Source organism: Macadamia integrifolia, chromosome 6 (genome assembly GCF_013358625.1).
Source record: "Macadamia integrifolia cultivar HAES 741 chromosome 6, SCU_Mint_v3, whole genome shotgun sequence".
Taxonomy (NCBI): Eukaryota; Viridiplantae; Streptophyta; class Magnoliopsida; order Proteales; family Proteaceae; genus Macadamia; species Macadamia integrifolia.
In genome coordinates, this window is record NC_056562.1 from 14,622,035 (window position 1) to 14,643,575 (window position 21,541).

The 21,541-nt window shown below is 40.0% G+C and overlaps 1 non-coding gene across 1 annotated transcript; it reads left to right on the forward strand.

The window, feature by feature from the left end:
• The first annotated feature begins 15,417 nt into the window (after window positions 1-15,417).
• On the forward strand, window positions 15,418-15,524 carry LOC122082917. The gene has a single exon (XR_006141457.1). It is a non-coding gene; the product is annotated as a small nucleolar RNA R71 (small nucleolar RNA).
• The last annotated feature ends 6,017 nt before the right edge of the window (window positions 15,525-21,541 follow it).

The window sequence follows — 21,541 nt, forward strand, 5'->3', positions numbered from 1 at the left end:
GGTAACTGTAAATTCAAGGAAAACCTAACCCGGTAATAACCCGTCCTCCATTTCTGAAATGACGAATTACCCTCAATAACAATTGAAGGATATGGGTCAAGAGGTGAGGATGGTTTAGTAATTTGAAAGAGATGAAGATTTGTCAAAGGTTTAAGAACTGGACACGTGTCGGCATTGGTAACTACAGCTGTAAATGCCGCCCCCGTCACGCGCCTGGATAAGCTCCAGCTGGCTCGTTAAGGGATAACGATTCTATAGATTTACTTTCCTCTTCTCCGTGAGACTGTTTCCTTCTTAACATTTTCAGCGGCGTGTGGAGGGTAGACATGTGTCAGTTCCGTATTACGAATGTGTTGCGATCGTGTCAATCACGAATGATACCGATACGTGTCCGAAAAATATCGGTGATCAGTTTTAAATGTCGGAGAAATTTTGACTGATTTGGCGGGAGTTGTTGGGCCGGTTCGCGGTAACTTGCGGGAAAGAGAGACACGTCACGTTGGGTGGCACGTATGATTAATTAGGCAGAAGGGGCTGATGTGGACAGAATTAATAGAGTCACGTGGGGTCGAAGGTAAGAGTAGAGAGAGAAATAAGAATTTGGATCTCGTTAGGTGCATAGTTATCCAAAATCCCTAGGTGGGGCCTAGTAGTGACGTGACGTGAGACGAAGAGGGGTGAGAAAGACGCATTGGGGCCCACTTTATCCGTAGAAGTTTTTTATATTTTCTTGGGGAAGAGTTTTTTTTGAGTAAATCTTGGGAAAGAGGTTGTTTCCATATACATACGTGCCACGTGGAGCCACCCCACCTAAGGCCTAAGGGGATTAATGAATGCACACGTCTTCTACTGATTTCGATATTTCTTCGAGGTACATGGGTCGTGCGATGCAAGCAATAACAGATTAACAGTTGGGTTACGGACGCTGGATATGGCAAAATCTATCCGGTTCTACAGTTGGGTTAACCAAAATGGGAAAAATCTGACCGGTTCTATAGTTGGATTAACCCAAATCAGAATTGATGAGGTCACCTATGGTAGTCTACAAATTGAATTGAGCCGCCTATAGAGTATAGAAGAGGCACTTCGTAGATATGCTCGGGGCTCTCCTCGTAATCTTTAATCGATAATCTTGACTCAGGTGGTTCATTAAAAAAAAAAAACATATATATATATATATTTTTTTTTGATACATCGCATATTTAGTCAAAGTGCTTCATTCTTTACATATTTTTTTTTTCATACTTCGTTCCTTTAAAATTTTTGCATCTTCTCCTCCCCATGAAATTTTTAAAAGACCAAATTATCTTTTCTTTTTACTGGTTAACTAGTTGTTACTTCTCAGTCATGACTCATGACCGGCTACCATTGTAAGTGTTTTCTTAATTTAATGCAACAAAGTGGGACCCACTCTTCCGACTCCCTCATTGTCCACAATCCTCTCCCACAACAAATTTAATCCCTCTTCATCTTGCCGCACCTCGGCACCCTCTCCTTGTCTCGTAATATGCAACCCCTTTGTTTTTCCTTCCCAACATACTTGAGGAAGATAGATTGAATACACAAAATAGGAAGTAGAAACTGAAGAATGATATAAAGAGGTATAGAGACCGAAAGAGACTGACTGAACTGTAGAGCCATCAAGTGTAGACTGATACACACAAAATAGGAAGTAGAAACTGAAGAATGATATAAAGAGATATAGAGACAGAAAGGGAGTGACTAAACTGTAGAGCCATCAAGTGTAGACTGATGCAACATATTTAAATCATTAGGGCTACAATTAAGTCATTCTTAATTTAAGCTTTTCTGGATGGAATTGATACCTCCACAAGTGATTCTCCAAAGATTTTCAAAGTTTCATCCCCGACATCTAGGTGGAGAACTGAACCAAGAATGACATAGAGAGTAAAAAAAAAAAAAAAAAAAAAACAATTTCTCTTTTGTGATTGTGGATCTTTATCACCAGTTGCTTTAGTTTTCAGAAGTTAAACCTGGCAGCAAGAAATCATCCTAGGCCTTTTATACATCTTTCATAGAAGAACAAACAAAAGAGAATGAGCATTGGGCTGTTCCAATGGGGGACTCTCCGATGCCTAAGTCGAATCCCTCTACAAACATTAGTTCCAATTTGAATGGAAAAGTTCCGATCCCTTAAAATGTGGTTTACCTGAATGTTAATCGATGGGGTTAGAGTGAGGTAGTCGTCATGGAGATTCCCAACTTGGTAAGTGTTCTAATGTTAATAGGAGTCTAAGCATAGTAGGAGATATCTTTGGAGAGTGCATAGATAATGATTACTCCAATTGTAGGAACTTTCTATATCCCGATCAGTGGGGGATTTCCCTTCCTTTAAGGGATGACAAGGAGTCTTTATTTGTGATCTTTCTTGATTAGGAATGATATGTTCCTTGCTTGAAGTTTACGTACTTGACTAGTAGTGGATCTCCTTGCAGTGAATGAGTTGTCTCTTTTATTAAAGATTCTCTGAGCACTGGTAGATCGTTCGCTTGGTTATTTTCCAAACGAATGTGGATTTGGTGGTAACCAGAACTTAAGCCAGTCCTAGGTTATTTCCTTGATTCCTAGGACTGGTTTGGCCCTAGCCCGTCTCCCTTGGTGTTAGCTCCATGTGTCGTGCTGGTATTAGTGAGTACATTTTGTGTATAAGAGAATGCCCCCCTACTACAACGGATCCATAAACATTTATAGGAGTAGTAGACCGTCTCACACAAGGTCCAAGCTAAGCGACCGAGCTAACCAATGTGAGTCTTAGTCTTTGTAGTGGCTGTCCGAGCGGCCAGTAAGGGTTGACGAGAATTAGTGCTATGGTAGCAATTCCTTCTTGCCACCGAGACTTCACCCAATTTGTGGTAGTCTTCCCACTGAACAATGAACTAGTGCCATGGTGAAGGGAGAGTAATCTCCAAGGGAGAGCAGTCACCATCTATTCATTTACTGCCCTACGAATTTTGGGCCAAAGTGTCTAGGTGGTGGTAGGCATTGTCAACTTTAAGTCAATTGATTGGGTTGTTATCAATGGGTAGATGAAGGGGGAGATGCAACATTGTCTATCCCCATCGTCGGTTGAGAGATGAGGAGCTGAACATTGCACCTACTCAGTTCAAGCCCCTACCCCCTCGTCAAATGTGTCATGTCGTGGTCTGGCATTTAATGTCCCCACTTCCTTATGCTTATAACCGATTCTTCTTTCTTCATCATCTTCTTCTTCGCCATCATCTTCCCCAAGAGCTCCTGCACACCCATTGTCTACAACTCTTTCATGGCCCTTTATTGGACGCTTTGGTTAGCCCACTCAGGTTCATGATCACCCTAGATGTCAAGTCTTCATCTCCATGATGCTTGGCCTCGTCTATATTTCCAGTAAGGCCCTTTCCTTACTTATGTTTTTTCCTTTCTTCTCTTCTTTATAGGTTCTTCTTTCTACCATTTCAATGGATTATTTCGGTGCTAGTCCGGTGGCGGAAGTAGAGGCAATCACCGGCACCAATAGGGCCCTTTACTCTGAGGAAATTATTCCTTTAACAAAGCCCTCCATTGGAATTGCCCCAGTTTCTGCCTTGCCCTACTGCTGACTGCCACGGGGGAGCCCAACTTAGCCGTCCCTGGGCCTCTCAGGGAATTGGTTTAGCCTTCACTGACCCTTTTGTGGGGTTTGAGGTGAAAAACTTCCACAGTACAGTGACCACCGAGGAATTGGTCGAGATTGGGAGGAAGTGCCATATCCTCGAATCCATCAGCCTCTGAGTCCTCTATTCGGCAGGTGATGAAGTTTGCCTCTATGAGGAATTCTTCCTAGGGGGATTTAGATTCCTGTCACACCACTCTTGAGTGAAATTTTAGGTCACTTTCGTATTTTCCCTCCGTAGCTTGTTCCCAATTCTTTTTCTTTGGAGTTATCTCCAAGAAGGAATATTGCTACCTTCATACGCCTTGTTGCTTCATCTAAGTAGGTTTGGGATAGGTCATTGCACTATTGCCACCTGTTGACAAAGTAGGCTGATGGGAAAGCCCTCTTGTTGCAATAGTGTGGGACGTCAGAGGCTATTGCCCCATTGCCAACTAGAAGGGACTGAAGTTCAACGCTCTCTTTGTGTCGGAAGTAAGTTAACCACACTGACTATTATAAGTGTTAAGAATGAATGAAATAAGTATTATATATGTTTGCCCACCGCATCAAAGTTTTTTCTTGTTCTTCTATGAACCTCTCTTCATGTTAATGTCTTTTACTAGTTGTCATTTTTGGCAACCTTGATCACATGGCAGTGATGACGTTTGGGTGATGTGATAGCATCCGATGAGATGTATATGTTACATGATGTTTATGGAGTGGATTGAGTCATCCATGATAGGTGGTGTGGATTCCGGGTCAAATCTGGAAAGTTTGGCCTATTTACATTTGGGAGCATTTTCAGTAGTGAAAATGATTTTTCTAGAAGATGGTTCCTTCATAAAAGAGTTTGAGTGTAAATTAATCTTTCTAGCACACCTGATTTTGTCCCATTTTGATACTATATGAACAATTTATGGCATCTGCGAGAAAAAAATTGGCTTATTTTAGCAATCATGACCGTTTCGACATTGAAGATTATTGGTCTAGAAGACAATTCCTAGATGTAACCTTGCAAAAATAATCCAATATTTCCAATGCACTTGGCTTCATCTCATTTCAATTCTATATGAGGAAGTTATGACAACCAAAATGTTAGGAGAAATATTGTGTAGATGAGTTTGATGATTGGGTCCTTTGGAAAGTTGTTGAGCATCGAGTCTTAGTTTTAAAGATTTTCATTTCGTCTCGATTTGGAGTCATGAAGAAATTATGGGTATTTCCATGAACCTGGTCCAAAAATCTAAATTGGATTTTGGCCAAATTCTCTTAGTGTAAGAGAGGGTGTTTCCGCAAGTGTTTTGAAAAGTTGAGGGGTTTTGTGTAAATCTTGAAATTTGGTCTCCTAGGGTTTATAGAACAGAACTTTGAAGGAGGGGATGAGTGTTATAAGTAGAAGTTACTTGATCTCAGATTAAGGGTTGTGATTAGGCCACGTTGACCAGATCGTGATTTGGTGGCGTGCATGAGTTTGTGCTATTGGCAACTATGAGGGTATTAGCCGGAGATCTCTTCTTCCCTTTGTGGGGGGGGGGAAGACTTGCATTTTGCCCTCTCTCCTCTCTTTCTCTTTCATAGGGAGGGATGTGTTGTGTGTGTTTTACCTAAGGCCTCACACCGCTGTACTGTCGCTTGGAGATACGTGGAGGCCTATTTCGTAGGAGTGTAAAGGTCGTCATTGAGACAGGTATTTGATGATGGTCCAATACGGGGGATTGTGATCATACAAAAGGGTTTGGACTTGCCACCTAGGATTATAGGCGGGGGTGGGCCCAATTCCTGAGAAAAGGGCCCAAAAGTTGGTTTGATCCAGAGATTTAGGGCACGTGTCAGGTAGTAAAATTGGGAAAATGTTAGGCGCCTAATCTACCTGGTTCAACCGATCTTCCTACTAGATGCTTGAGAACGAACATTTTTCACGATTATTCCTATTCCGCATGCATGGCTAGGATATCACACATATATATATTGACTGAATTTAAATAATTATATACACTAAAGCAAGGTCAGTATAAAATCTACATTATGCTAATTTGGCTGAGAAATTATACCTAAGCTTGACCTTTGTTTCGGGTCAAGAGGGATGGACCCCTTGATCAATGCTGGTATGAACTTTTAGTGAATTCTCTCGGCTCAGGGGAAGATGGTTTTGACCTCCAACTTCTTTTTTCTTGAGATGTTGACTATGGTAATATTCGGACAGAGTTTTGGCTAGGAACAATTACTTTCGGATTTGAATTTGGGTAGAACTTCGGCTAGGTAAGGCTACTTCTGGGCTTAGGCTGAGGTGACAGTTTGGTAGAGCTTCCACTAGGGAGGGGCTACTTCTGGATTTCGATTGAGGTGATAGTTCGGCCAAGCTTCCGCTAGGGATAGGCTATGGGAAGGCTATGATGAGGTGGCACTTTGATAGAGCTTCCTCTAAGAATAGGCTATAGGAGGGCTAGGCCGAGGTGGCGCTCTAGCAGAACTTCCGCTGGGGATAGGCTATGGGAGGGCTATGATGAAGTGGCACTCCGACAGAGCTTTCACTAGGAATAGGCTATGAGAAGGCTAGGCTGAGTTGGCACTCTGGCATAGCTTCCACTGGGGATAGGTTATGGGAGGGCTATGATGAGGTAGCACTCTGGCAAAGCTTCTGCTAGGAATAGGCTATGGGAGGGCTAGACTGAGGTGGCACTCTGATAGGGCTTCTACTAGGAATAGTCTATGGGAGGGCTTGATGAAATTTGAATGATTGAGGAACTTCGAAGGCCCGAAGAATACTTCGAATCTATGAAGATCGCTTTGAAGACTTGAAGAACCTCAAAAGGGGGGAAACGAAAGCAAAGTTTCTCCAACACAAAATGCTCACTCAAAACATTTCGGATGATTAAAGAACTTCGAAGGCCCGATGAACACTTCGAATCTTATGAAGATCTCTTCGAAGACTTGAAAAACCTCAAAGGGGGGAGGAGAGAGGGTAGAGCTTCTCTACAAGGGGTGTTCACTAGGAGGCTTGAGTGTGAAAAACCAAAGGGAGGGGAGGCATTTATAGATTTTTTGGGCCAATTGGGGGGGGGGGAAGTGGGGATTTCCTTGGCCAATGGGGTAAAAAAAGTGGATTTTCTTGGCCAATGGGATAACAAAGTAAATTCTTAGGTCAATGGGGTTAAAGGTGAATCTTTTTGGCTAATGAGATGAAAAGATGATTTTTTTTGGCCAATGGGGTGAGAGAGGTAATTTTTTGGCCAATGGAGGAAAAATATATGCTTTTTTAGCCAATAGTGTGAAAAAAATACTTTTTTGGGCCAATGGGAGGTCGCGGTGTAGGATACGCTAGCGGGATGGTGCGGAGTACACAAGTGGGTGAAGAGGGAATCTCCTCATAAATTCGATCATTGGAGTGAGGATGCTGGTCATTGGCGAGGGTCCCGGGCAGTGGACGGGGGCACCGGGCAGTAGGCGGGGGTACTAGGTAATGTGCAGGGGTGCCAGGTAATGTATGGGGGCATAAGGTGTAGGAGCTGGTGCACACAGGGCGCGCAAGGCAAGGGCTGGTGCACACGGGGCGTGCAAGGTTGGGGCTTGGTGCCTATGGCAAGATGTGGGTGGTTGCATGGGCGGATTTTAGGTGATCATGGAAAGGTATGGGTGCTTGCATGGGTAGGGTTTGGTAAAGGGGGGAAAGAAAGAGAGGTGGGGCTTTGTTCTGGGGGGGCCGCTGTTTGAGATTTAAAATGTAACCGCAAGCGTACGGATCAGTGTAGCTACGGGTCGAACACAGGGAGAGCAGCCACTTTATTTTTTATTTCTTTTAATAATGCGAAAGTGAACCGATTAATGGTTGTGATCTAATTCTAATTACCGTCCAAAACATAAGTATCTAAAATAACGTCCTAACCATTCGTCATCTAAGAATTTAAAGACGCAAGCCACGCAATTAAAAAAAAATAATAATAAATAAATAAAAGAAAAAAAAATACTGAAATAAAAATAAAGTAAAAGAAAGGGGATAAAGCTAGAGAGAGACTCACAAGTAGGTTTCTCTACTTAGCCCGAGGGATGCATCATAATATGAGCTTCCCTACTTGACCAGAGAGTCACTCTTACAAGGGTTTCTCTACTTGGCTTTAGGGAAAGGGAGACAATTAAAATAAAAGCAATAAATTGATGGTTCTATGGCTAGGAGGGGCAAAGCCAACACATACACTAGCCATGAACCTTGGGGAAAAAGGATAGCAATAATGTAACGACTGAAAATAAAAATCCTAAATTAAGAAAGAAAGGGTAGTCAGAAGAGGGAATGAGAGGGGGGAGAGAAGACTACTGAAGGAGCCTACTTACTTGAATCAATGCTTGAACTTGAAAAAAAAATTACTCCACGGCTCGTGATCTTGTCACCTAGATCTAAGCCTAGAACTATAACTTAAAAAATTACAACTCAATTGCATAAATCATAAACATAAAAAGAACTGAATAAAAATAAAAGAGTACTTGCATTAATTGAAATAAAAAAAACTATTACAAAAGTGATTAAAGCAAAAATAGAGAAGAACTAGAACTAAAGAGAGAAAGAGGAAGAGAGAGAGCAACTAAAGAAAACTAGAAGAAGAATGAATTGTGTCTCCTCCTCTTACATGAGTTGTATTTATAGGGAATGGAGAGGTAGGGTAACAATTTTCTCTTTCCTAAAAGAGAGAAACCCACAATTGATTGTGAGATCTTTTGAGTCCAAAAGTGCTAAGGTGGAGGAGAGAGAAGAGAGAAATAAATTTACCTATAATTTTTTTTTGCTTATTTTCTTTCATTTTTTTTTCCTAATTTTTTTTTCTTCTTTTTCTCTGTCCTAGGGTCGATTTTCTTCTTCTTTGTGTGATTTGAACAATATTTGGTGATGATGTGGAGGAGAGAGAAGATTTGGACAATCTTTGGTTCTCCCCTTTTTTTCTCTTTCCTTTTTTTTTTTTTTTTCTTCTCTTCTTGCTTCCACAATTTTCCTTGCTTCTAATTTGATGTGGAAATCCCCTCCATGCCCTTAGTGCTTTAAGTGAGTGAAAAACAGGAAATCTTCAACAAAATCTCTAAAAAAAACAACCATAAGATTCAAACTTGAGACCTCTTGGTGAGCAAGAGAATTTTATACACCATAGCTCACCAACTAAGCTAGGTAGTTGTTGTTACCAAAAACAAATCTTTAATCACTTAAAGATGTGGTCCATCGATCCTTGTTGGCATTTGGAGTATTCTTTGTACGTCTGGGACAATTGCAAACGGGCTGGTTCTGCATCTCGGTTCAGTTCTGATCCATTATTCTTTTTCTGACCCGAAAAAGAATAATCATTTGTACGGGTGACCAAACGAATGTGTACTTTTAATTGAACACGTCCATCTTGCTCAGAATTTTGTCCTCTTCGCAACCATGGAAAGAAATAGGACCTCTTTACGTGTAAAATTGAAGATATGGCTCCCGATAGTCCTTAAGGCCTTGAAAATATAAAACCTGCAAAAAGAGAGTAAAACCCAAGGTAGCTCCATTCTAAATATGTAAAATGCATGTTTTACTATCCTAGATTTCACACATAAATGTGCTCATCAGAATTCCCCCACACTTAGACTTTGCTAGTCCTCGAGCAAAACAAAAAGAAAAAGAATAATGATAAAAAAAAACCTAACTCACTTTCGTAGGAATCACGGTTGCACTTAGCATGTGCAACAAGCCTTTAAACCCCTAGGTCACCCTAGTGGATGAGTTGTGTCTCGTGGGTGTTTGTAGTGAATATACACTCAAAATTCAGAATAAACAAATCCCAACTTTGGCTAAAGGTAAGGCTCATACCGATCCAGAGCAAAGATAATTTCTCTTACAAGGGACCCCCACACTTGAACTTTTATCACCCTTTATCAATTCCAGGCACTAGCATATTTCTTAATTTGGAACTCACCTCATCCCTTCCAAAACATCCTTATCTTAAGGCAAAACCACTTGTGAAGAAATAGGGAACCAATGACTAAAGCGTTGGAGTGTTTTTGACCAAACATGTTACCAAGCAATAATGACATTCCAAAACATCCTTATCTTAAGGCAAAACCACTTGTGAAGAAATAGGGAACCAATGACTAAAGCATTGGAGTGTTTTTGACCAAACATGTTACCAAGCAATAATGACATTTGCACATTTTTTTCTGTTTTTTTTTCTGCTTAATAAACTCTATTCTACTCCACTACTTTTGGCTTGAATGACATGGTGGAGCAAACACCAGACACCCAAGTTACTATGTAGCTTCGCTTTTTGCATATGTCCACAAAGGCAGTGATGCTAGAGTTACTTCAGAAGTTTCCTCCCAAGGAATTTCGATCAAGACACCACGCTTCCTGAGGCGCAATGCCCTGTCTAGTTCCAAGGGAATCAACTCTTATTCTTCTTTATACCAGATTTCACATTTCATTTAAAATTGTGCATTTGTCAACCCATGCCAAAATTAAAAAGAAGGTCTCAACTCCAAATCAAAAGTACAAGGAACCCACAGACTTACATATGGTCCATCACCATAAGACAAGGGTCTCTTATTTTTCAAAAGAAAGTCCCATCTCAAGACACATGCTTGTTTCTTTCTTCTCAACAGGGTTTTATACGTTCAAAATGGGTACCTTCGTCAAAACTTTTATTTTCATACATCAAGCATCCGAATGGTCTGATCATTAGCCAAAAGCCAAAGTAGGACTTCATCCTTAGCAAGCTCAAAAATAAAAAGAAAAACAAACAAAACAAAGTGAAAGAAAAAAAACAAAAACTGGTTTCCCTCCCCCACACTTAAGTCATGCAATGTCCTCAATGCATGGAAAAAAAATTAAAAGCAAAGACAATGCAAGGGGGTCATACATGATTAAAAATTAGTCATCAGTGTAAAAAGGTTCATGGAGATCCATGACCTCTTCACTACTAGTAGTAGGAAACTCGAGGAACGGTTTCAAACGCTGACCATTAACCTTCGAAATTACCCCTGTTCCTGGATTCAAAATCTCCACAGCCCCATGGGGATATACATTATGGACAATAAATGGGCCATCCCATCGGGATCTAAGCTTACCAGGGAAAAGATGCAATCGAGAGTTGTACAATAAAACCTTATCACTAATTGCAAAAGATTTGCACAGAATGTGCTTATCATGGAAAGCTTTGGTCTTTTCCTTGTAAATCCTAGAACTTTCATAGGCATCATTCCTAAGTTCCTCCAACTCAGATAGTTGGAGCCTACGATGAATTCCCGCATCAGACAAATCAAAGTTAAGCTTCTTAATAGCCCAAAAGGCCTTATGCTCTAACTCAACTGGTAAGTGACACGCTTTCCCATATACCAAACGGTAGGGAGACTGGCCAAGGTCAGTCTTGAATGCAGTCCGATGGGCCCACAAGGCATCAATGAGCCTAAGGGACCAATCCTTACGGTTGGGATTAACAGTTTTCTCCAAGATTTGTTTGATCTGCCTATTAGACACCTCCACTTGGCCACTAGTTTGGGGGTGATAAGGGGTAGATAACTTATGGGTGATCCCATACTTTTTCATTAGGGCCTCAAAAGGCCGATTACAAAAATGAGTACCCCTATCACTAATTATTGCACGTGGTGCACCAAAGCGGGAAAAAATGTTCCCTTTGAGAAACTGGACCACCACTTTGTGGTCATTAGTTTTACAAGGTATGGCCTCTATCCATTTAGAAACATAATCAACGGCCAAAAGTATGTACAAATTCCCAAAGGAATTAGGGAATGATCCCATAAAATCGATGCCCCATACATCAAAGATCTCAACTACCAAAATAGGGTTGAGAGGCATCATGTTCCTCTTATTGATACGGCCAAAAGACTGGCAGGCGGGGAAAGCCTTGCAAAAATCAAAAGCATCTCTAAAAAGAGTGGGCGAATAAAATCCGTATTGGAGAACCTTTGTGGCAGTCTTCTTAGGTCCAAAGTGTCCACCACATGCATGATCATGACAAAAAGAGAGAATGGAATGTTGTTCGTGATCAGGAACACATCGTCGGATAATCTGATCCGGACATATCTTAAACAAATAAGGATCATCCCAGAAAAAGTGCTTAACTTGGGAATGAAACCTATACTTATCTTGGGTGGACCAGTGATCCGGAGTCACACCTGAAACTAAGAAGTTGACAATGTCAGCAAACCATGGTTCACTAGACATTGCAAATAATTGTTCATCTGGAAAGTTCTCGTTGACTGGAGAATCAACAGTCAAGGAATTGGGAAGCCGGGATAAATGGTCTGCAACTAGGTTTTCAACTCCTTTCTTATCCCTAATTTCTAAATCAAACTCTTGCAAAAGTAAAACCCACCTAATGAGACGGGCTTTGGCATCCTTCTTCTGAACTAGGTATCTGAGAGCAGAATGATCAGTATACACCACCACATGTGAACCATCTAAGTAAGACCGAAACTTTTCTAATGCAAACACAACAGCTAAAAATTCTTTTTCAGTGGTTGTATAATTGAGTTGTGCATCATTTAAGGTCCTACTAGCATAGTAAATGACAGTGGGTAACTTATTAATCCTTTGACCTAAAACTGCTCCCTATGGCAAAATCCGAAGCATCACACATCAGTTCAAAAGGTTCAGTCCAAACAGGTGGTTGAACAATGGGTGCATTGGTCAACTCCTTCTTAAGTTGCTTGAAGGATTCTAGGCACTCTTTGGAAAACTCAAAAGTCTGATCTTTGACAAGTAATAAAGTGAGAGGTCGGGCTAACTGACTAAAGTTCTTAATAAACCTTCTGTAGAAGCCTGCATGCCCTAGAAAAGACCGAACATCCTTAACAGATTGAGGAGGTGGTAAATTATCAATTAAATCCACTTTGGCTCTATCTACCTTAATTCCCTCCTTGGATATTACATGGCCTAAAACAATACCAGATTTAACCATAAAATGGCATTTCTCCCAATTCAAAACCAAATTCTTAGATATGCACCTTTTCAAAACTAGGGAAAGATGATGAAGACATTCAGAATAGGAATTCCCATGAATTGAAAAGTCATCCATAAATACTTCTAAGAATTTTTTGACCATGTCAGAAAAAATGCTCATCATGCATCGTTGGAACGTAGCAGGGGCATTGCAAAGCCCAAAGGGCATACGCCTGTAAGCAAATGTTCCATATGGGCATGTAAAAGTGGTCTTATGTTGGTCCTCTAAAGCAATTGGGATTTGGTTATAGCCGGAATATCCATCAAGAAAGCAATAGTATTCATGTCCAGCTAACCTCTCTAACATCTGGTCAATGAATGGCAATGGGAAGTGGTCCTTCCAGGTTGCCGCATTTAACTTCCCGTAGTCAATGCACACTCTCCAACCTGATTGGACACGGGCTGGAATTAGTTCATTATTGGCATTGGGAACTACAGTCACACCAGACTTCTTAGGCACTACGTGAACTGGGCTTACCCATTGGCTGTCAGAAATAGGATAAATTATTCCATGATCCAAGCATTTTAGGATCTCTTTCTTAATGGCTTCCATCATCACTGGGCTAGCTCTTCTTTGGGGTTCCATGGATGGTTTGGAATCCTCCATAAGATGTATATGATGTTGCATAATGGAAGGGCTTGTACCCTTGATATCAGCCATGGTCCAACCTAGGGCTTCCTTATTATGTTTTAACACTTTAAGTAACTCCTCTTCCTGGCTAGAAGTCAAATTTGAAGAAATTATTACATGAAGAGTCTGGTCAGGCCCTAGGAAAGCATATCTCAAATTAGATGGCAGCTCCTTAAGATCTAGCTTAGGGGGCTCAACTATGGAAGGTTTGGGAATGGAATTGGAAAGGGGTCCTAAGGGCTCCACAAGTGTGTGAAGACTCAAGACTTCAGAAAAGAAATTTTCACTGTCATCATCCAACTCATCCATACACTTTGGAATTCTTAATCAAAATCAATATCAAAGTTGGTAACTAAATCATCAGAAAAATCCATAAAATCCTCAAGCATATTGATATCTTCTTCCATATGTGGTTGCTTGCCAATCCTAAACATGTTAAACTCAACAGTTTGGTTACCAAAAGATAATCTTAGGAAACCATTCCTACAATTGATTAATGCATTACTGGTAGCCAAGAATGGTCTTCCTAAAATTATTGGGATCTCATCCTTGGTTGAGAAGGGCTTGGTATCTAGCACAATGAAATCAACAGGGAAAATAAATTCCCCCACCTTTAGTAAGACATCCTCAACCATCCCTTTAGGAATCTTAACAGACCTATCTGCCAACTGAAGAGTAGTTCGAGTGGCTTTCAATTCTCCCAATCCTAGTTGCTTGTACACATGGTAAGGTAAAAGATTCACACTTGCGCCAAGGTCAAGAAAGGCATGCTCAATATAGGTGTTGCCTATGACACAAGATATGGTAGGGCTCCTTGAATCCTTATACTTGGCTGCTATAGGCTGAGTAATTATGGAACTAATGTTACCTACCAAGAACGCATTTTTGGACACACTAGTGATACGTTTATGAGTACACAAATCTTTCAGTACCTTTGCATAGGTGGGGATCTGGGATATGGCATCCAAAAGAGGGATGTTCACTTCTACCTTTTTGAAGACTTCTAAAATTTTATCCTTGGAAGCAGTCTTCTTTTTGTTTACCAAGCGATTAGGAAATGGGACAGGATGAACATAAGGACTGTTAGGGATTTGCCCCTGTTTAAAAGAATCATTTTTGGTTTCCTCAACCAAATCATCTTTAGTTTCAGAAAAATCTTTAGGTTCATCAGACGAACCTGGAACAAGAGGCACACTTGTGTCCTCAACTGAAGAAGAGTTAACAGGAGTAATAGATGGAGAAGATTTAGAAATACTCTGTTGGTACTCTCTACCACTCCTAAGGGCATAAACAACATTACATTGGTTAGAGGGCCCTTGTTGGGTCTGACCTTGTACTATATTCAGTGGTGCATTAGTTGGTCCTTGTGAACTAACAAGCTGATGATGCCTAGGGTTAGGCTCTGGTTGACTGGGTAAAGTTCCTTTCTCCCTCTCACGCATAATTGAGACAACTTGAGTGAGTTCTCTCATAAGATTTTGATGGCTTGTCATGAGGAGGGCCATATTTTTTTCCAAGTCATTAATTCTACTTGCCTCTCCAATGTTGGTAAACCCAGGGGGTTGCTGATAAGATGATAGGAGAGGGGCCCTAGGAAAACTCGCCTGAGGTCCTACATTTGACCTAAGAAAAGTATTTTGGGAAAAATATTGTTGTGTAAAGGGAGGCCTTTGGGGTTCAGGTTGACCTTGATTATAGAAATTGGAAGGTCCTGCTTGGTTGCCCTGATTCCAAGAGAAATTTGGGTGATTTCTCCATCCCGGATTGTAGGTGTTACTATATGGATTATTCTGGTATAAGGCATTAACACTATCATTAGAAGTGCCCCCAGAGGTGTTGGGGCATTCTTCTATGACATGTCCAGGGGATTGGCACCAAGCACAAATCTTAACCAAATTGACTGATGATGGCTCTCTAGGAACAACAGCCTCAATCCTCTTGATTAGGCTATCCAAATGGGCTTCCTTGGCTACTATCCCATCCATAAAATATCCTTTTCCTCCTATGGTTCTTTCACTCTCTTGGGTTGATTCCCACTCACGGGTTTTATCAGTTAAGTCAAGTAAGAATTCTCATGCCTTTCCTTCATCTGTAAAGGATGTGAATCACTCAGGGCACATAGACTCTATCATTTGTTTAGTTGGGTAATCAATACCCTCATAAATTATTTGACATAAATGCCATAGGTCTAGGCCATGGTGAGGGCATTCTTGGAGTAGATCCTTGAATCTCTGCATAAGTTTGGAAAATGACTCACTAGGCTTTTGCCTAAACTGAAGGATATCACTTCTAAGCTTATTGGTCTTGTGAGTTGGGAAAAACTTCTTAAGGAAGACAACTGTGAACTGTTCCCATGAGGTTATGGAATTTGTGGGTAATCCATACAACCACTTCTTAGCTTGGTCTTTCAATGCAAAAGTGATAAACCTAAGCTTAACAACATCATCAGAAAGTTGTTGGATTTTAATTAGAACACATACCTCTTCAAATTCCCTTAGAAATAGGTATGCATCCTCAGAGGTCAACCCATGGAAGTGGAGCAACATAGTGATGTATTGAGATTTGAGTTCAAAATTATTGCCCTGGGCTTGTGGTAGAACTATGCAGGAAGGTTGGGCTGTTCTAGCAGGGTAGAACCTATCTTTCAGAGATTTAGGTGAAGGGTTTTGCTGTTGGTCTCCCATATTGAAGGGTTTTAAAGAGAGCAAACGTATAGGGTCACTACTTGTTGAATCTCTTCTTTCTAACCGATTCTTAGTATTACGTACCCACTTAACACTCATGCAACAGAAAAACTTCCCACAACTAAAGTAAGACAAGCACAAAAGAATGGATAGCAAAACTTTTTGATGATTTTTTTGATTTTTTTAATTTTTTGATTTTTTTTTTGATTTTTTTTTTGCTTTTGGGAGCTTACCGGCAGGGATCCGGGGTTGCTCAGGTCAATTCCTGAGGTACTGCTACAGGGCGAAACCTGTCTTTATCATACTGTGAGGCATGGCGACCTCCACTGATACAACTATTATTGCAAGTTGTTCTTCTCAGGAATTCAATAAAAGAAAAGGAAAAATATAAAACAAAACAAACAAAGCACTCCGATTTACCAAAAGAAAGTGAAAAATAACATGAAACTGTCTCCCCGGCAACGGCGCCAAAAACTTGTTTGAGATTTAAAATGTAACCGCAAGCGTACGGATCAGTGTAGCTACGGGTCGAACATAGGGAGAGCAGCCACTTTATTTTTTATTTCTTTTAATAATGTGAAAGTGAACTGATTAATGGTTGTGATCTAATTCTAATTACCGTCCTAAACATATGTACCTAAAATAACATCCTAACCATTCGTCATCTAAGAATTTAAAGACGCAAGCCATGCAATTAAAATTAAATAATTAAATAACTGAAAATAAACAACCCACGTAATTAAAAATAAATAAATAAATAAAGGAAAAAAATACTGAAATAAAAATAAAGTAAAAGAAAGGGAATAAAGCTAGAGAGACTCACAAGTAGGTTTTTCTACTTAGCCCGAGGGATGCATCATAATATGAGCTTCCCTACTTGACCAGAGAGTCACTCTTACTAGGGTTACTCCACTTGGCTTTAGGGAAAGGGAGGAAATTAAAATAAAAATAATAAATTGATGGTTCTATGGCTAGGAGGGGCAAAGCCAACACATACACTAGCCATGAACCTTGGGGGAAAGGGATAGCAATAATGTAACGACTGAAAATAAAAATCCTAAATTAAGAAAGAAAGGGTAGTCAGAAGAGGGAATGAGAGGGGGGAGAGAAGACTACTGAAGGAGCCTACTTACTTGAATCAATGCTTGAACTTGAAAAAAAATTGATCCACGGCTCGTGATCTTGTCACCTAGATCTAAGCCTAGAACTATAACTTAAAAAATTACAACTCAATTGCATAAATCATAAACATAAAAAGGCTGAATAAAAATAAAAGAGTGCTTGCATTAATTGACATAAAAAAACTATTACAAAAGTGATTAAAGCAAAAATAGAGAAGAACTAAAACTAAAGAGTGAGAGAGGGAGAGAGAGAGCAACTAAAAAAAACTAGAAGAAGAATGAATTGTCTCCCCTCCTCTTACATGAGTTGTATTTATAGGGAATGGGGAGGTAGGGTAACAATTTTCTCTTTCCTAAAAGAGAGAAACCCACAATTGATTGTGAGATCTTTTGAGACCAAAAGTGCTAAGGTGGAGGAGAGAGAAGAGAGAAATAAATTTGGAGAAATTTCCTATAATTTTTTTGCTTATTTATTTTCCTTCTTTTTTTCTAATTTATTTTTCTTCTTTTTCTCTCTCCTAGGGACGATTTTCTTCTTGCTTTGTGTGATTTGGACGATCTTTGGTGATGATGTGGAGGAGAGAGAAGATTTAGACAATCTTTATTTCTCCCCTTTTTTTCTCTTTCCTTTTTTTTTTCTTCTCTTCTTGCTTCCACGATTTTCCTTTCCTTCTAATTTGATGTGGAAATTTCCTCTATGCCCTTAGTGCTTTAAGTGAGTGAAAAGCAGGAAATCTTCAACAAAATTCTCTAAAAAAAAACAACCATGAGATTCGAACTTGAGACCTCTTGGTGAGCAAGGGAATTTTGTACACCATAGCTCACCAACTACACTAGGTAGTTGTTGTTACAAAAAACAAATCTTCAATCACTTAAGGATGTGGTCCATCGATCCTTGTTGGCATTTAAAATATTTCTCGTACCTCTGGGACTACTGCAAATGGGTTGGTTCTGCATCTCGGTTCAGTTCTAATCCATTATTCTTTTTCTGACCCGAAAAGAATAATCATTTGTATGGGTGACCAAACGAATGTGTACTTTTAATTGAACACGTCCATCTTGCTCTGAATTTTGTCCTCTTCGTAACCATGAAAAGAAATATGACCTCTTTACGTGTAAAATTGAAGATATAGCATCCGATAGTCCTTAAGGCCTTGAAAATATAAAACCTGCAAAAAGAGAGTAAAACCCAAGGTAGCTCCATTCTAAATATGTAAAATGCATGTTTTACTACCCTAGATTTCACACATAAATGTGCTCATCAGTCTACCAGATGTACACACCCATTCTGCAGTTAAGCACTCCAATCCATAATACAAATACAAGCATACACATCTATAACACAAAAAATACATACTTCGGCTAGTTGCCTACATGCACGGAGTAATGCCCACTGTCGGGCTCAGCATTTACTCAATACTAATTATGACTCCACCCACAGCCAAGGGAACACATTCTCAATTTTCACCAATGACATACAATGGCTAGGTTTTCACCTTAGTTTTCTCATAATGATCTGAGAGGCCGCACCCACGGTAAATAGGTTTAGGTAGTTGTAACTACCAAGGAACACATAGCTCTTGTGTCCAGCACCCACTGAACACCAAAAAAAATAAAGTTGGACTTATAACAATGCCCTATAGTGAAGCACTCATACATGTAAATTCCCCCCAAATAGACTACAACTATCACTTAGGCATTTTATCAAACATCTTGCCTACAATGATTTATAATAATGGAAATTTTCCAACAGTGAAGTTACCTTGGCAAGGAGTAACCGTCAGAGATGCAATAATGTCGATCTCCACTTGATGCAGACCATAACCATAGTGTCTCGGTGCCACCAATGCTTCAACCCCGGTTGGTACTTAGGTTTCTTGAAGTAACTCACAAGAACCAAATTCTAGATTCTTCTTCTTCTTTCTTTTCTCCTTGTCTTTACTTTCATTGAGCAACAATGGCATTCACATTCACACACACACACTCCTCTCTCTCTCTCTCTCTCTCTGTCTCTCTCTCTCTCTCTACTCTCCTCTTCTAGTCTTCCTTGTAAATAAAGCTTTAATAGGAAAATAGCATTCTCAACTAGAACCATCAAACTCCATTAATTGGATTTGAGAAAATCTTTCTTGAGAGGCATTCAAGACACACACAAAGAGGGAAAAACTTCTTCTCTATTTCTTTCTTCTTCTCTTCTCTTCTCTTCCATTTTCTTTTTCTTTCTCCTGGCAACAACCAATAGAGCTTGCTGCCTTGGTTTCCAGAAGCTTCCTAAGCCTCTAATGTGGGCTATGGATGAAGTGCAAAAGGATGGAAGTGTTTCATTCAAACCCTTAGCCTTCCATGAGTTTCAAATCATTTTTTTATCACCTTAGCAACCCCTCTACCTGATTTCTTCCCTCTCGTGTGTAGAGCTCAGAGAGATGAAGAATCTCCAACTTGAATCACTCAAATCCGAGTTAAAATGAGGGAGATATGACCATTTGAAGTTAGAGCAATGAGATAGCCTGAAATAGAATCTTCATAGGGGTGGCGTAGGCTACACCGACGGTACGAACAACAGAGGCGTAGATCTAACCGTAGATCTCATCAAAAGGTATCTCTTAATCTGAGTCGTTCGATTGAACCAATGGACAATAGATCTAAACCATAGATTTTGAATCTCGATAACGTCATCATGACATACACGCTGACATTGTCAAACGCATTGTCGATCACCGATTGATTGGTGTAGCGAGTTTCATGGTACGCTATCAGCTAAATTTAATAAAGCTCCATCGATCTTGAACTTTAGATTGGAATCGATCTGATATGATTGGCTCAGATCAAGATATGGAGAATCTCTTTATAGATTCTATACATATGCGCTACACACAATCAAGACTCAATATGGTGAGGCGCCACACCATCATGTCTAATACACTTCACCAATGAGAAGCCTCGGATAAGCATCTTCAATGCAAGCTCTTGCACGAACTATCAGATCTGAATCTGACCAACGTGGCTCAATCTGAGCCGTGAATTAAGGATCCCTCTGATTCTCTTATATACACATAAGCCCCTGCCTTCATATTTCTAGTGCTAAACACCACTTATCAACTATGACCTTCAAAATCTCAAAATTACATAAAAGCCCTTCAAATTTCAAAAATAAATTCTGAAAAATCCACCCAACACCGAGAGCATACTGATGAATTTTCGATTTGGATTTTCAAACCGACTTTACCGAAACACTTATAAATTTTTCATATGATATCCGATCGAGATGAAATAAAGTGCGTTGAAACCATAACTGGACGCTCTAAGATTTTTCAGAAGACTTAATCATCTGAATCAATAATATAAAAAGACCAAAATGCCCCTAGAATTTTTCAATGATGCATCTTTCTCATACAGAATCGGAACATGATGAAATCAAAACCATTGGAAAGATTGGATTTTTGTCGTATTGTTACATGAGAACACTTCCTTTAAAAAATTCATCTTCAATGCTGAAACTACCCTAGACTGCCACAAATGCTGTAACTTCTATATACGGTATCAGAATGTGACAAAATCAAATGCACTGGACTAAGTAAATTACAATCTATCTTTTTCATAAAGAACCAATCTTCCAAAAATGTCATTTTTATTACCAAAAATGCCTCTGAGCATAAATAGGTCAATTTTGTCAGTTTTGATCCAGAAACCCGCACCACCTACTAAGGATGTATTAGACCACTCCATGCTTACCAAGCGGCTTTGTTATTTCATCGGTGACACTAGAGACTACTATGTCATCATTTTCATCTATATCACCCAAAGTGGCCACGTCCGCGGGTTGCCAACAAGGACAACCATAAACAACAATCTCTCCCTTTGGAGTTGTTGGTAACCACCTCATCACTAATACACTCCAAAGCTCCATTGAGTAACTCTCTCCCCCTTTGACAACAAGTACAAAGGGTGGAACCAATGGACTCCCCCTGAGTCCAATATGGGGGTAGCAACATCAAGCAACTTGCTCCCCCTCTCCCAGCTTCTATTTGAGGAACTCAAACTGATCTTTAGGAAGTGGTTTAGTGAAGATATCAGCCACCTACTCTGCTATGGGAACAAACTCCATCCTTACTTCACCTTCCATCACCTTGTCTCTTAAGAAATGATACCGGATAGCAATGTGCTTCGTTCTAGAATGAATCACCGGATTCTTGGAGATGTTGATAGCACTAGTATTGTCACAATATAGTGGCACTGCCTACTCAACCTCTACAATCAGATCGTTCAACATCTACTTCATCCACAACACTTATGTACAATAAGATGTAGTTGTAATGTATTCTGCCTCTACAGTTGAAAGAGATACTGAATCTTGCTTTTTACTATGCCATGCCACCAAGCTGCTCCATAAATAGAATGCACCACCACTGGTGCTCTTCCTGTTATCTACACATCCAGCCCAATCTGCATCGGAAAAAGCTGACAAACTAAAGCTCTTGAATTTCGGATACCATAACCTAAAATCACTAG